Raw genomic sequence first — 14635 nt, 5'->3', positions numbered from 1 at the left:
GCACTTCAAGAAAATCTTACTGTTACAAGAAATAAGAGAAGAGAACTTTGTGAAAAATTGCAAAATGAGAATGATGAAAAGGAATCACTAAATGATACGATAAGCAAATTGAAACAAGAGATCATGACAACAAAAAATAAAATGCAGGATATGACTATGAGATTTTTCAAAGAGATTGAGGATAGAAAGAAGAATGAAGAAGAATTGACCAGAAGACTAAGTGATGCAGCAAATGAGAACACAAGACTTAGCTATGAAAATGACATGTTGAAGATAGATCTGATGCATACTTAGAATGACTCAAATGAACTAATGAGACAAAAAGAAATCTTGGAAAGGGAATTGGAAACTGCAAATCAACACAAAGAAAAATTCAAGAAAAGCTCAGAAGAACTTGGTACCTTATTGAAGAATCAAAAACCCAAAGGTGATACTTCTGGAATTGGATTTGAAGTTGGAGAAAGCTCCGGTACTGCAAATACCCAGGACCACAGCAAACTGGTAAGACCTTCTAATACTTACAAATTCAATGGAAAATGCTTTAACTGCAATAAATATGGTCATAGGGCAAATGAATGTAGATCTAGGAATTATCAAAATATCAATCCTCGCACTGGTCAATGCTCCAAATGCAACAAAATTGGTCATAACTCTAAAAATTGTAGAATGAATGTAAGATGTTATGTTTGTGGAAGATTTGGTCATTTATCAAATAAATGCAGAACACAAACCGGCATAGGTTTTGGGAAAGCTATTCAGAAAAATAATGTAACTTGTTATGCATGTAAGAAGATTGGTCATATTGCTAAATTTTGTAGAAGTAAAGGTACACCAGTAGATAACAGAAGTACTAGCTTAAAAGGTAAAGAAAAGGTTGAAGAGGTTAAACAAGAATTTTCAAAGCAATGGATTAGAAAAGGTGATCTAAATATTGGGGATACTCCTCCACCAGTTGAACCAACAAATGCTCCACCAACAGGACAATATGATGCTCCACCGGTAGGACAGAGCAATGCTCCACCGGCAGGATGTTCTTCATCAAATTGAAGAAAATTATCTTGAGGGTTTGGCAATCTTATGACACATGTGCTATTATTCCCTTAGTTAGAGAAAAGAAGTTGAAAATCATTCATTACCAGCAAATAGAGTTGAGCTAATACATTACTGGCAAGCAATTAATGTGGTAGGTAGTAGAAAAGACTCTATAAAATAAGGTTTTTGGCTCCATTTCATTTCACCATGAATTCAAACTTTCAGAGAGCGTGAAGATTTCTGAGCTAAGGCATTTCGAGCAAAGAGGCAAAGCACTTTAGCAATCAATCCATCCAAAGGCAGAAAAAGGTATGTATTATCATGGCACCCTCCTTTGCACCCGAATTCATAGCAAACCCTACAGTAGTCAAAGTTATTAAATGACCTAGGCTCGTGTTTTAGCTAGTTCCCAAGGTAGCTAAGAAAGATGACAACACAGGTGCTTTTTCAAAAATTCCAAAAGGTGTTGTTTATGTAGAAGACCCTAGAATGTATATTCATTGCAACATAGAGGAATTAGGTGATGAAGAAATCAAAAACATGTATAAGTCTGTTATATGTGACAACTCCAGGAATGTGAAACCTGAACATAAAATTGTTGAAACCCTAGGATTCACTGAAATCGTCTACATTCCTGAATTTCCCAAGGAAGTGGTTAGGATAGTTTTGAGCAGGGTACATGGTTCATTCTTTTGGCTTGACTCAGTGCATAAAATTACAAAGGAAGCTATGAAAGCAGTAACAGGGTTACCTTCCACCAGTAACAGACCTGACAAAACCAAGAAGGTTTCAAATGACTTAGTAACAAACTTAACTGGTGCAACATCCGACAAGAGATCATTGAGAGTTAATGATGTTACCGATACAAATGTTAGATTTGTTAGCATGATTCTAGGTTACAAAGGAACTCATGCTAATAGGCTTAACTTGGTTTCTAGTTTATGCATAAAGAGTGCTTATGACATGGTTAAGGACAATGTAAAAATTGATATCTGTGAATGGTTAAAGGATGAGTTAATTGATAATTTAGCAAAAATTAGGAAGGATAAGAAAGGAACCTATAGATTTGGAAATTTACTTGTATGCTTAATGCTACATATAACCAAATAGGCTCCTAGTATAGGCAACAAGGATTTTGGTTTTGACATACCGGTAGGAAAACAATTATCTGACTTATTCAACAACATGGGTGAAAACAAAGAAAAGAATATCAATGAGTATTTTCAAGCACTAAAAGTCAGAATGAATAAAAGAATCAGACTATACAAGGATGATATATGTTCTGTAATAAAAAAAGATGAGATCTGGATGGAAGCAGTCATCCCAAGGACAATCTAGGTAACAGAGATGGGGTATGAAATAGATGACCACATAGTGGAAACTTATGCCAAAGCACTTCTGGAAGCCCCCAATGAACCAAAGGAAGAAGTATTTGGTAGTGCTGAGACCATCGAAAGTCAAATTCAATCTAAAAAGAGAGTGAAAAAGGTTGAGGCATTTGTGAGAAAAGGAACCAGACAAGCAAAAGCCATAAAGGAAGATGTATTAAAGAAAACTGGCATAATAGAAGATGAGTTGGCAGCCCAACAACCTGAAACTTATCTATCACCGGTAGATACTTCCTTAGAAGGAGATATGCCAGCAACTTTCAAAAGAGTTGTTAGGAAAAGAGACCCCTCACTGGTAACCACTCCTTCACCTAGAAGGACAAGATAGAAGCAACAAGCCATGAGATCTCCAGTCAAGAAGGTCACACCTAAGAAGAAGCTGACCCCCAAAAAGAAGAAGAAGACAAACACTGACTTAGCCCCTCTTGACATATTACTGAATGAGATCACAGAGGAAGGTAAATTGAAAAATGTAGGGAAAATCTATGACACCCTATCAGATGATGAGAAAGGACAAGTTGAAGAGAGTGTCATATTACACATGGACATGTATAAAAAGTTTTTGTTGCAAGTCTTAAATGAAATTCCTGATGAACTATATAAAAGACTTGAGGCCAGAAGGGAAGGAATAATTGAGTTGGATAAGAAAATAAAAATAGAAAAATTACTTGCAGTATACCTGGTCAACTCACCTAAGGAAATTGATGATCTGATAGCTTAGGCCAACCGGATAGTTTTTTCCACTGCACACCAGCAAATTTCACTAATGGTAGGTAGAGTTACAAAAGTTTCAAAGGAAACAGAAAATGGTTGGGATACATTCTTGGTTGAAAAAGAAAAACAAGAAGAATATAGGAATCCCAAGCCCATTCTGGTATATCAGAAGGACAAGGATAAAGGGAAAGGTAAAGTTGGTGGACCACCAAGTATCAAGATTAGAGACAACTTACCCCCACCTCCTTTAAATACTCCACCGGTAAAAACAACAACTACAGAAGATCAACCAGCAGATAAGAGTATGGATACAGAGGATAATAATCCTAATCCTGAAGTCCTATATACTGTGAATGTTGATACTCAAAAAATCTACATAGTGGTAGATAAGGATACTACAGATAAATCAGGAAACAAAGAGCAACCGACAACAGGAAACAAAGAGCAACTAGCAATAGGAAACAAAGAGCAAACAACAACAGATTCTGAGAAAAAGATGGAATCTGGAACACAAACAGAGAAACCAACAGAGCTAAAGGCTCCAGAATAGATGCCACCGATAAGAAATGATGCAGGAAAACTAGTGCTTAAAGAGATGGAGACACAAATAGACCTACTAGAGGTCAATACTAGCATGGTCACTTCCACCAGCACTCAGTTTGTTGGGTCACCATCAAATGTAATAGAGGTATTGCTTGAATCTATCAAGAAAATAACTGATTATAGCTCACAAGCTTATAAAGCGATAAATGATTCAATTCCATTTTTGAAATCAATAGCTCCTAATTGTAATATAGACAATAAAGATTCTTTAGGCCAGTTTGATACACTTTGTAAATATATTTTCTGGAAATTTTGAGCAAACAAAGGTAGAAACTGTAAAGGAAAGTGTAGAAAAAGAGAAACATAAATTCTTTGAGGAAGGAATAAAGAAGTGTAACAGGGAATTTGACACACTTCTACCGGAACTGTGCCATTTATTGAAAGAGTACAAAACTCTGTACAAAGACACCTGTAAGATAAACTTTTTGACCATAGATGTAGACAAAAAGATGAGCAAGGTACAGGAAGAGATCAACAAACTTGTAGATAATTTTGTTAACTCACCTGATACATTATCAGCTTTTGAGGAAAAGATAACAAATTTTGAGGAAGAATTGCTCAAATTAGAAAGAGAGAAAGAGAAAATAATAAACAAGGCGAAATTCTTGAGATCTAAACTAAGTCCAAGATTGGACTATTTAGCATCTCTGTGGAAGGAAATCTCAAAGGCACTAACACAGGGAAGCAAAACACTGGCAGAGCACTTGCAGCATCTCACCGGTATAGTATACAGAACTGAGATAGCAATAAAAGATAGCAAGAAGTTTATGGATGGTATAAACTTAATTTTGGGAGATATTCTTCAGATAATAACGACCCACCTACAAGGTTGAGGTTATGGATTGGTACAACTACAAAATATACTAACCTTTGTCATTGATGCCAAAGGGGGAGTAGTAGGATGAGAAAATCCAAAGCACAGGGATCACATGCTCAGGGGGAGCTCTCACATTTTTGGTAACATTTTTGGTCTACACATTTTTGGATATCTTTTTGAAATTTCTCATGAGTGTCGCCATCAATCCCAAAGGGGGAGATTGTTGGCATATGGACACTCCAATGAGACATTGTGTGTGATTGAAGGTTTTGTCATTGATGGCAACCTTGCAATCCTATGGCACCGGCAAGACATTATACTGGCAAAGCATCACACAGGCAACCTTACAATCCTATGGCACCGGCAAGACATTATACCGGCAAAGCATCACATAGGAAACCTTGCAATCCTATGGCACTAGCAAGACATTATACCAGCATCAACAAGATCACTCTACATCGGCACCGACATAGATGATGTATACCGGCATAGAAAAGAACATGTATACCGGCACAGAGGCCAACAGGATTTTTGATATGTAATATTTTGTTTATTATTGTAAGCCAACTTGGCAAATTGTAAAATGACTCTTGTATATAAAAGAGATCATTGTAGTCATTTGTAGGATAGGAATAGGAAGCATAAAAAATTATAAGGCAGACCTAATGTGCAAATTGTAGGTCAAGGATATATGTAAAGAATAGAGCAAGAACTAGTACTAAATCTGGCATTGAAGATGCTATTGTAAAGTAGTACAGATCATTGGATTTGCATAATCCTCATTGTAAGTCAATGTGACTTCTTATTGAGCAGTGTGCTCTAGGCAGTTGGCCTTCCTACATGTGCAGGCCCCCATTGTAAGTAATATTCTCTTATTGGCCAGCAAGTGAATATTGTGGGTAACAAATCCCACCGAGGTTTTTCCCACACCGGGTTTCCTCGTTCAACATCTTGTGTTATGGTGTTCTTTTCATGTGGATGTTTTTTATTCTGTTATTTACATTAATTCTTGCATACCGGTATACTATTACTTTATGTTATGCATATTCAGTTTTAAGAAAATCTCATTACCAGTCAGATGTTGATTCACCCCCCCCTCTTAGTATTTGTGGGAACCCTAACAGGGATTGGGGGTTTTCCTTTAGATCAAACCCCAGTTTTGGAATTAACCAAGTAATGAAAGAAAGTACTTGCAAGTAAATGTAAATGAAAGACTAAAATGTAAATCACCTCAAGGGAGGTTGTGATAGAAATGTTGATAGAAATTTTTCTGTGGAATTGAATGTTGGAATCAATCTCATCTTCAAAGGTTGAATCCTTGACTTGAATGTAACACCTAGCCTTGAAGGAAGACTTGAGATAATCAATGATGGAAAATAATGCTTGAATTCTTGAATGCTCTTAAATGCTGGATCTCATGTAAACTTCTCACTCATCGAATTTGACCCACTTACCCAAAATGAGAGGGCAAATGAAAATTAAATACATGTCAATTAGGGTTAATGAAACTAATTTTAGTCACAGGCCTACATCGATGGGGAAGTTTTCCCACTCATTGCACAACCTATAATGCATTCTTACGAAAGGTCTTGCCCTAAAATAGGGCATGGATAGGGGTGCCACACCCCTATCTTGCCCCTTTTTCTAGGGAAGAGTGTAGATAGGGTGGTGTGGATGCCAAGGGAGAAGCAGATTCTGATGGTTGAGTAGTCTCTAGTCTCCAATCAGGCTAGAGGATTCGATCGCATGTGCGTGAGGATCCTAATGTGGTCAAAAATTGCTAGGGTCCCAATTTTATGACACTACAATCTCGAAAGGTACCATATTCAACTTCGCTTTTCTACACCCTATTACCCTCAATCTAATGGGCAGGTTGAGTCCTATAAGAAAATTCTTAAACAAATTCTTTGTAATAATGTAAACAAACATGGTATGGACTGGCACACCTAGTTGACTTATGCTCTTTGGGCTTATCAAACAAGTGTGCAGATAGCTATGGGTACTACCCCCTACAATCTTGTTTATGGTGCTAATGCTATTATGCCTTTAGAGTTAGAGATTCCCTCACTAAGAATTTCTCTTAAGGGTATAGTTGATGATGATTTTTATTAAGAATAATGCCTTCAACAACTTGAAATGCTTGATGAACAGTGTATAAACACTCTTGAGAATATTCAAGTGTATCATAAATCCCTGCAATGAAGTTATACCGATAAGGTCATTCAACATTCCTTCTTAGTAGGTGACCTTGTGCTCTATGAGAATCAGTGGAACACGAATTATTTACCTAAAGAAAGAGGAAAGTTCAACCAGAATTGGCTTGGACCATATATCATCATTGAGGTCTACGGATCAAGTGCCTACAAAATAGTAGATGTGGGAGGTACACGTCTTAAGGAACCCATAAACGCTATACATCTTTGCAGATACTATGCTTGATCTTATCATTTCTTTTCCTTTCCTTTCCTTTCTAATCTTCTTCAAAAGTGTATGATATGGTAGCATCTCTTCATTAAAGCATGTAGTATTGAATCATTAACATTAGATCTATACTACTTCGTTCTTGCAAAACATGTTTTAAAATTGCTGGTTGTCTTGAATTCATTATGTAAATTTTTAGGGATTTACATCTATTATATGCTAACTTATAATACAATTTCTCATATGTTTAAGTTAAGATGCATCATGTTGTGTTTGATTAAACTCTTAGGTAGATCACATTAGTTACGTAGTCTTTAACTTAAACACATTTCTTTACATCATTAATATTGTATTTAATTAAATACTTAGTTATTTAATTAGATCACAAATGTATCAATTTAACCATGAGGTATTGAGAAATCAATCACATGAGAGTTAGATTAGACATGAATTTACATTTTAAAATTGTTACTTTTAATCAAAGCAATAGATACATTCATTGTTTTGAAAATTAAAAGAACACATTTGAGGCGAAGATCATCATATATATATATATATATATATATATATATCATCAAAATTTATAAAATACATCACCATATACAAAATCGACCACTAGATGGAAAATGTGGTCTCTGCTATATCAACACTATCTATGGTTGTTGACTACCCAAGCCCTCAGGTCCCTATCATGGTGGTCCCATGGGTGTATAAGTGGATGGAAACCATGAGTGACTCCTAGAAGAAATCCGTCAGTCTTGATCCATGACTATACATCGATACATGGTTAAATCTACTCGAGACTTTGCTAGCTCGCGTTTTAGCCACTCCCCCTCTTCTTGCCTGATCTCTAGCTCTATCCAAATCTAGTTGAATAGATCCACATGTCGTCGAACATTCCTCTAAGGTGTTAGGTCCTAGAGACATCTGAGAGGGGGGTGGGGGTGAATCAGTTGTCCAACAAATTCAAACCAAAAACAACTTTACCAACTTTAATGATTAATGTCGATAAACTAGTCTTTTATGTCGGTAGATAGTTTTATGAGTTAATTGTAATACCGGTAAAGATTAATGCATGAAACAAAAGGACAAAGTCATCCACAACACATAACACCAATATTTGTACATGGAAACCCTGTAAGGGGAAAAACCATGGTGGGAAACCTTACCCACAATCAGATGATACTACTGCAGATAGTATGTGTATACAAATGGGGTCTGCACATGCAGAAAGGCCAAGTGCCTAGAGCTCACTGGTCAAACACAAATAGGAGTCACACTAACTACAATTGGATGGTTAAATCCAATATGAATGTACTGCTCAAATTAGCATCTTTCTATGTTGGATTCAGTACCGATGTGGTTTTGATTGTCTTCATAAAAACCCTCCTTCAACCTTCAAATGATGTCTGCGTGTATAGCTCTACTTATTCTCGCATATACCTTCACACAATTCTTTTTCGCATTCCACACTTGATCTTACAAATAGGATCTTACATTTATATCATAACCTAAGACCAATTATAGTAGGTCGACTCTAAAGGATATTACAATAAAATCAATTTACTAATAAAACAATATCCGATGCAATAACTGATTCAGCATGTCAGCTTGATGCATTTACAACAATAATAAGACATCTCCATAGCGTGTCGTGCTCATCTGGAAAAGATAAACTTGCCGGTGTATAACCTGGACCTATTTGCCGGTAATAGCAAATATGCAAATACGAAATATGCCAATGACCAAAACTTCAAGACAAAGTGTCCAAGCGATTTCTTTGACATAACTAGGTGTTTTTCATGCTATTCCAAGTGTCGATGAACATTATATCCTGCTAGTGTACCAGATACCGGTGACTGTGCACAAGTCACTTGCTTGCCGGTGAATGTTGTTGATTCTCTAAGGTGCCAAAGTTGATAAGTGTTAGTAGGTGTTGACATCAATGAAGAAACCATGCCAAAATACCAGCAATCTCCCCCTTTGGCATTCATGGAAACACAAGATGGAAAAACCATCAAAGTGCCAAAACAGAAATGCCAAATACCAAAAACCAATAATCTCCCCAAAGTAACAATATCTGCCTCTAGGACTAACATGAGTTTTCCTTGTGTTTTTCCATACCAATCGCTTCCCCTTTGACATCAAATGCCAAAGCAATATAAAGACCATTTTTCAAATACAAAATACCAACCAATTCACTATACCAACTACTCCCCCTTAGAAGTAGCTTACCATCATCAACTGTCTAAGTTTCTACTGGTGGGGGTATGACCCTAAGCTGGTCTCTGAGATATTCAATAGTCTCCTTAGGTTGAGGTTTAGTGAAAATATCTGCAATCTGCTCTTTAGTATTCACATAAACCAGTTTAATTTCTTTTGCTTCAACATTTTCCCATATAAAATTTAGTTTGATAGAAACATGTTTGGTTTTAGAATGTAATACCGGATTCTTAGATAGATCAATTGCTGTAGTGTTATCACAATAGATAGTAATAGGTTCCTTGCATTTTACCTTTATATCCTTCAATGTTTGCTTCAGCCATAGTACCTGTGTATAGTTAGTTCCTGCTGCAACATATTTTGATTCAACTGTTGATAAAGATGTACAACTTTGTTTCTTACTCAACCAAGAAATTAATCTGCTTCCAAGAAAAAATGCTCCACCGATGGTTCTTTTTCTATCATCCACATCTCCTGCCCAATTTGCATTTGTGTATGCACATAATTCAAAGTTTTCATCTCTAGGATACCATAGTCCAAGATTTGTAGTGCCTTGCAAGTACCAGAAAATCCTTTTTACTGCCAATTCATGATTTTCTCTAGGATTACTTTGAAATCTTGAAACAATACATACTGCATTCATGGTATCAAGTCTTGTTTGTGTCAAATACTGTAAACCTCCTATCATAGATTTGTACCTAGTCGGATTAACAGGTGTAGATTCATCCCTTAGTGATAACTTGTCATTTGTAGTCATAGGTGTGCTTATCAGTTTAGAGTTCTCCATCCCAAATTTCTTTAATAACTCCTTCAAGTACTTGGATTGACTCAAGAATATACCTTTATCAGTCTATGAAATCTACAATCCTAAAAAGAATTTTATTTCTCCAATCATAGACATTTCAAATTCATGTTGCATTTCAATAGAAAACTCTTTACATAATCCATCTTCTCCTCCAAAGATTATATCATCAACAAAAACTTCTATAACCAAGATGTCATCATTTGTCACTTTATAATATATTTTGTTGTCAGCATTACCTTTAGAAAAAACAATCTTCAAAAGATACTTATCCAATCTTGCATACCAAGCTCTTGGAGCTTGTTTCAACCCATACAAAGCTTTCCTTAACTTGCAAATCATATCTTTGTTATCTGTTAAAGAAAATCCATCAGGTTGTTCAATGTAAACTTCTTCTTCAAGATCTCCATTTAGAAATGCACATTTAATATTCATTTGATATACTTTGTAGTTCTTGTGTGCTGCAAAAAGCCAAAAATAATCCGACTGTCTCAATTCTAGCTACCGGTGCAAAGGTTTCATTGTAATCAATTCCTTCTTTTAGAGAATATTCCTTACACACTAGTCTTGCTTTATCCCTGATTACCTTACCATCTTCATTAAGTTTGGTTCTGAATACCCACTTTGTTCCAATCACATTTTTGTCTTTAGGCCGGGGAACTAATGTCCATGTGTTATTTTTCTCAATTTGTTCTAGTTCCTCTTCCATAGCTTTAATCCAGTGTTTATCTTCACATGCCTCATTAATTGATGATGGTTCAATTTGAGAAATAAGACATACCTCTTCATTTTCTAGTCTTCCTCTTGTCATAACTCCTTTATTCTTGTTCCCAATTATCTAATCTTTCGAGTGATTCAGTCTTACATACCGGGGTGTCTTCATTTGCTATTGTTCCTCAGTTATTGTGGAATTTTCAAATGATACCAGTGTAACTGGATCTTCATTCTATACCAGTGGGTTCAATGTCAGTTCATTTGTTAGAATCTCTATTGCTAATTTAGAGTCTATATACCTTGAAGTTCCTCTGAATTGTTCATCAATCTTCACATTTGTACTCTCAACAATTATTTGCAATCTTTTGTTAAAACATCTATATGCCTTGCTCTTAGATGAATAACCAAGAAATATTCCTTCATCACTTCTAGGATCAAATTTGCCAATATACTCATCCCTTCTAATATAGCATTTACTTCCAAATATTCTGAAATATTTAAGAGTAGGAGTAATACAAAACCATAGTTCATGAGGGGTCTTACCGATTTCACCTTTGATGTGAACTTTGTTGAAAGTATAAACCGTTGTACTTACTACCTCTCTCCAATACACATGTGGTAGATTTTCTTCTGATAACATACTTGTAGCTGCATCCAAGATAGTTCTATTTTTCCTTTCAACGACTCCATTCTGCTGTGGTGTTTGGGGTGCTAATAGCTGTCTTCTGATTCCATTCACTTCACAGAATGCATTAAATTACTTAGATGTAAATTATCCTCCTTGATCTGATCTCAGACATTTAATTTTCTTACTGGTTTCATTCTCTATCATTGCTTTGAACAGTTTGAACTTTCCAAGTGCTTATGATTTTTCTCTGAGAAAAGTAACCCAACACATTCTAGAGTAGTCATCAATGATAAACATGAAATATCTATCACCTTGCAAACTTTTAGTTCTTGCTGGACCATATAGATCAATATGAATTAAGTCAAGAGAATTATTTGATTTTTCTGGAATATTTTTAAAAGTAGCTCTAACTTGTTTTCCAAATTACCACTCCTTACATACTGTATTGTGAGGTTTGACAATTTTAGGTAAATCTCTAACTGCCTTAGTAGTACTGATTTTTACCATGTAATCAAAATTTACATGACAGAGTCTCTTATGCCATAGCCAATTTTCATCAATATGTGCAATCAAGCATGTCTTTTCACTGTTATTCAAGTGAAAGATATTACCTCTAGTTTGATTACCGATTGCAATTTCCAAACCAGTTCTATTCAAGATTTTGCATTTTCTATTTTTGAATTGTAACTAAAATCCTTTCTCAACTAATTGACTAACACTCAAAAGATTATGCTTTAAACCTTCAACATAGTAAACATTGTCAGTATTATGCTTACCTTCAAGAGATATTATACCTTTACCTTTGATCAAACAAGCTTTATCATCTCCAAATCTTACTAAGCCTCCATTATATTCTTGAAAGTTCAACAATTTAGTTTTATCACCAGTCATATGATGTGAGCATCCTGAATCAATGATCCATTCATCCTTTACTTCAACTTTAGTTGCCAAGGCATGCTCTACTAGTTGAATATTAGGTGTTGGTTGATCTTCTGTTATAGTAACAAAAACCCATCCATTGTCTATCGGATCTTCATCAGAATCATTAGTCATCAGCAAGATAACAAGATTTATCTTTATTCTTCTTAAATCTGTATCTCTGATATTCAGGGTTAGGCTTGTATGTTCTCCTAGATTCTTCTCTTAGTCTAGCATGTTTATCAGGGCATCTAGAAGCCATATGACCAATCTTATTACAGTTAAAGCATTTAAAGGATGTTTTACCTTCATACTTACTTCCAACTGGACCTTTAGGCATTTTTATTGCAAATAGTTCTTCAAGTTCTTCAAGTTCTTCATTTTCTCTCCTTCTTTCCTCAAGTTCTCTTGCATAAACAGCTTTCCAATCAGACTTGTCAAATGATGGTGTAGATGATGTTGATGCCTTAAAAACTAAATCTACCTTTATAGTAGCAACAGGACCAAATTCCTCAATTTCAAAAACTGATTTTTTTCCAATCAATGTATCCCTAGTTACTGATGTATTAGGCATTGTTCTTAACTCATTTATAGCAGTGACCTTCATTTTATATGCCGATGGAAATCCTCTTAAAACTTTTGAAACAATTTCATCTTCACTTAAGGTTCCTCCACAACTTTTAATACCCAAAACAATTTCATTTACTCTTTCCATAAAAGCAGAAATCCTTTCATCTTCTTCCATTTTCAGATTTTCATACCTGACCTGAAAGCTTTCAAGTTTTGCAATTTTGACTATGGAATCTCCTTCATTCAGTGTTTCCAAATGATCCCAAATAGCTTTAGCAGTTGATCTATCTGATAATCCCATGATTTTCTGATCTTTTAATGCGCTCAAAAGTGCTTCTCCTACTTTGCAATCATTTTCTTCATCTTTAGCCGAGTTTGGTGGATTACGTTGACTGGTTGTAGGAGTTGTATAGCCATTCTTTGTAACATCCCAGATGTCCTTTCCAATGCAACTCAGATGTGTCTCCATTCTAATCTTCCATATGCCATAGTTGGCTCCATCAAGTTTAGGATTGTCCTTCCTAAAATAGCTAGTAGACATTGGATCTCCTCAAGCTGTTAAACTTCTACAAAAAGAGGACTAGGCTCTAATACCAATTGTTAGGTCCTAAAGACAATTGAGAGGGGGGGGGGTGGGGTGAATCAATTGTCCAACAAATTCAAACCAAAAATGACTTTACCAACTTTAATGATTAATACCAGTAAACCAATCTTTTATGCCGATAGACAGTTTTATCAGTTAGTTGTAATACCGATAAAGATTAATGCATGAAACAAAAGGACAAAGTCATCCACAACACATAACACCAATATTTGTACATGGAAACCCTATAAGGGGAAAACCAAGTTGGGAAGCCTTACCCATAATAAGATGATACTATTGTAGATAGTATGTATATACAAATGGGGTCTGCACATGCAGAAAGGCCAAGCACGTAGAGCTCACTACTCAAACACAAATAGGAGTCACACTAACTACAATTGGATGGTTAAATCCAATATGAATGTACTTCTCAAATTAGCATCTTTCTATGTTGGATTCAGTACTGGTGTAGTTCTGATTGTCTTCACAAAAACCCTCGTTCAACCTTCAAATGATGTCTATGTGTATAGCTCTGCTTATTCTTGCATATACCTTCACACAATTCTTTTTCACATTCCACACTTGATCTTACAAATAAGATCTTAAATTTATATCATAACCTAAGACCAATTATAGTAGCTTGGGTCTAAAGGATATTACAATAAAATAAATTTACAAATAAAACAATATCTGATGCAATAACCGATTCAACATGTTGGCTTGATGCATTTAAAACAATAATAAGACATCTCCATAGCGTGTCGTGCTCATCTAGAAAAGATAAACCTATTGGTGTATAACGTGGACCTATTTGTCAGTAACAACAAATATGCAAATACAAAATATGCCAATCACCAAAACTTCAAGACAAAGTGTCCAAGCGATGTCTTCGACATAACCAGGTGTCTTCCGTTATATTCCAAGTGTTGGTGAACATTATATCCTGCCAGTGTACTAGATATTGGTGACTATGCATAAGTCACTTGCTTGCCGGTGAATGTTGTTGATTCTCCAAGGTACCAAAGTTGATAAGTGTTAGTAGGTGTTGACATCAATGACAAAACCATACCAAAATACCAACATGAGGTATATGCATGATTTCCAAAGACCGAGGTATGCGTGAAGCAGTGATGATGTCTGATAGGGTTTGCTGGATAACGGACTTCCACTCCTATACTTGGACTATAGAAGAGGGAATGAAATCAAATTACATGTTCATCAT

The sequence above is a fragment of the Cryptomeria japonica genome, chromosome 10, assembly GCF_030272615.1.
Source record: "Cryptomeria japonica chromosome 10, Sugi_1.0, whole genome shotgun sequence".
NCBI lineage: Eukaryota > Viridiplantae > Streptophyta > Pinopsida > Cupressales > Cupressaceae > Cryptomeria > Cryptomeria japonica.
Note: the sequence above shows the minus strand (reverse complement) of the source record.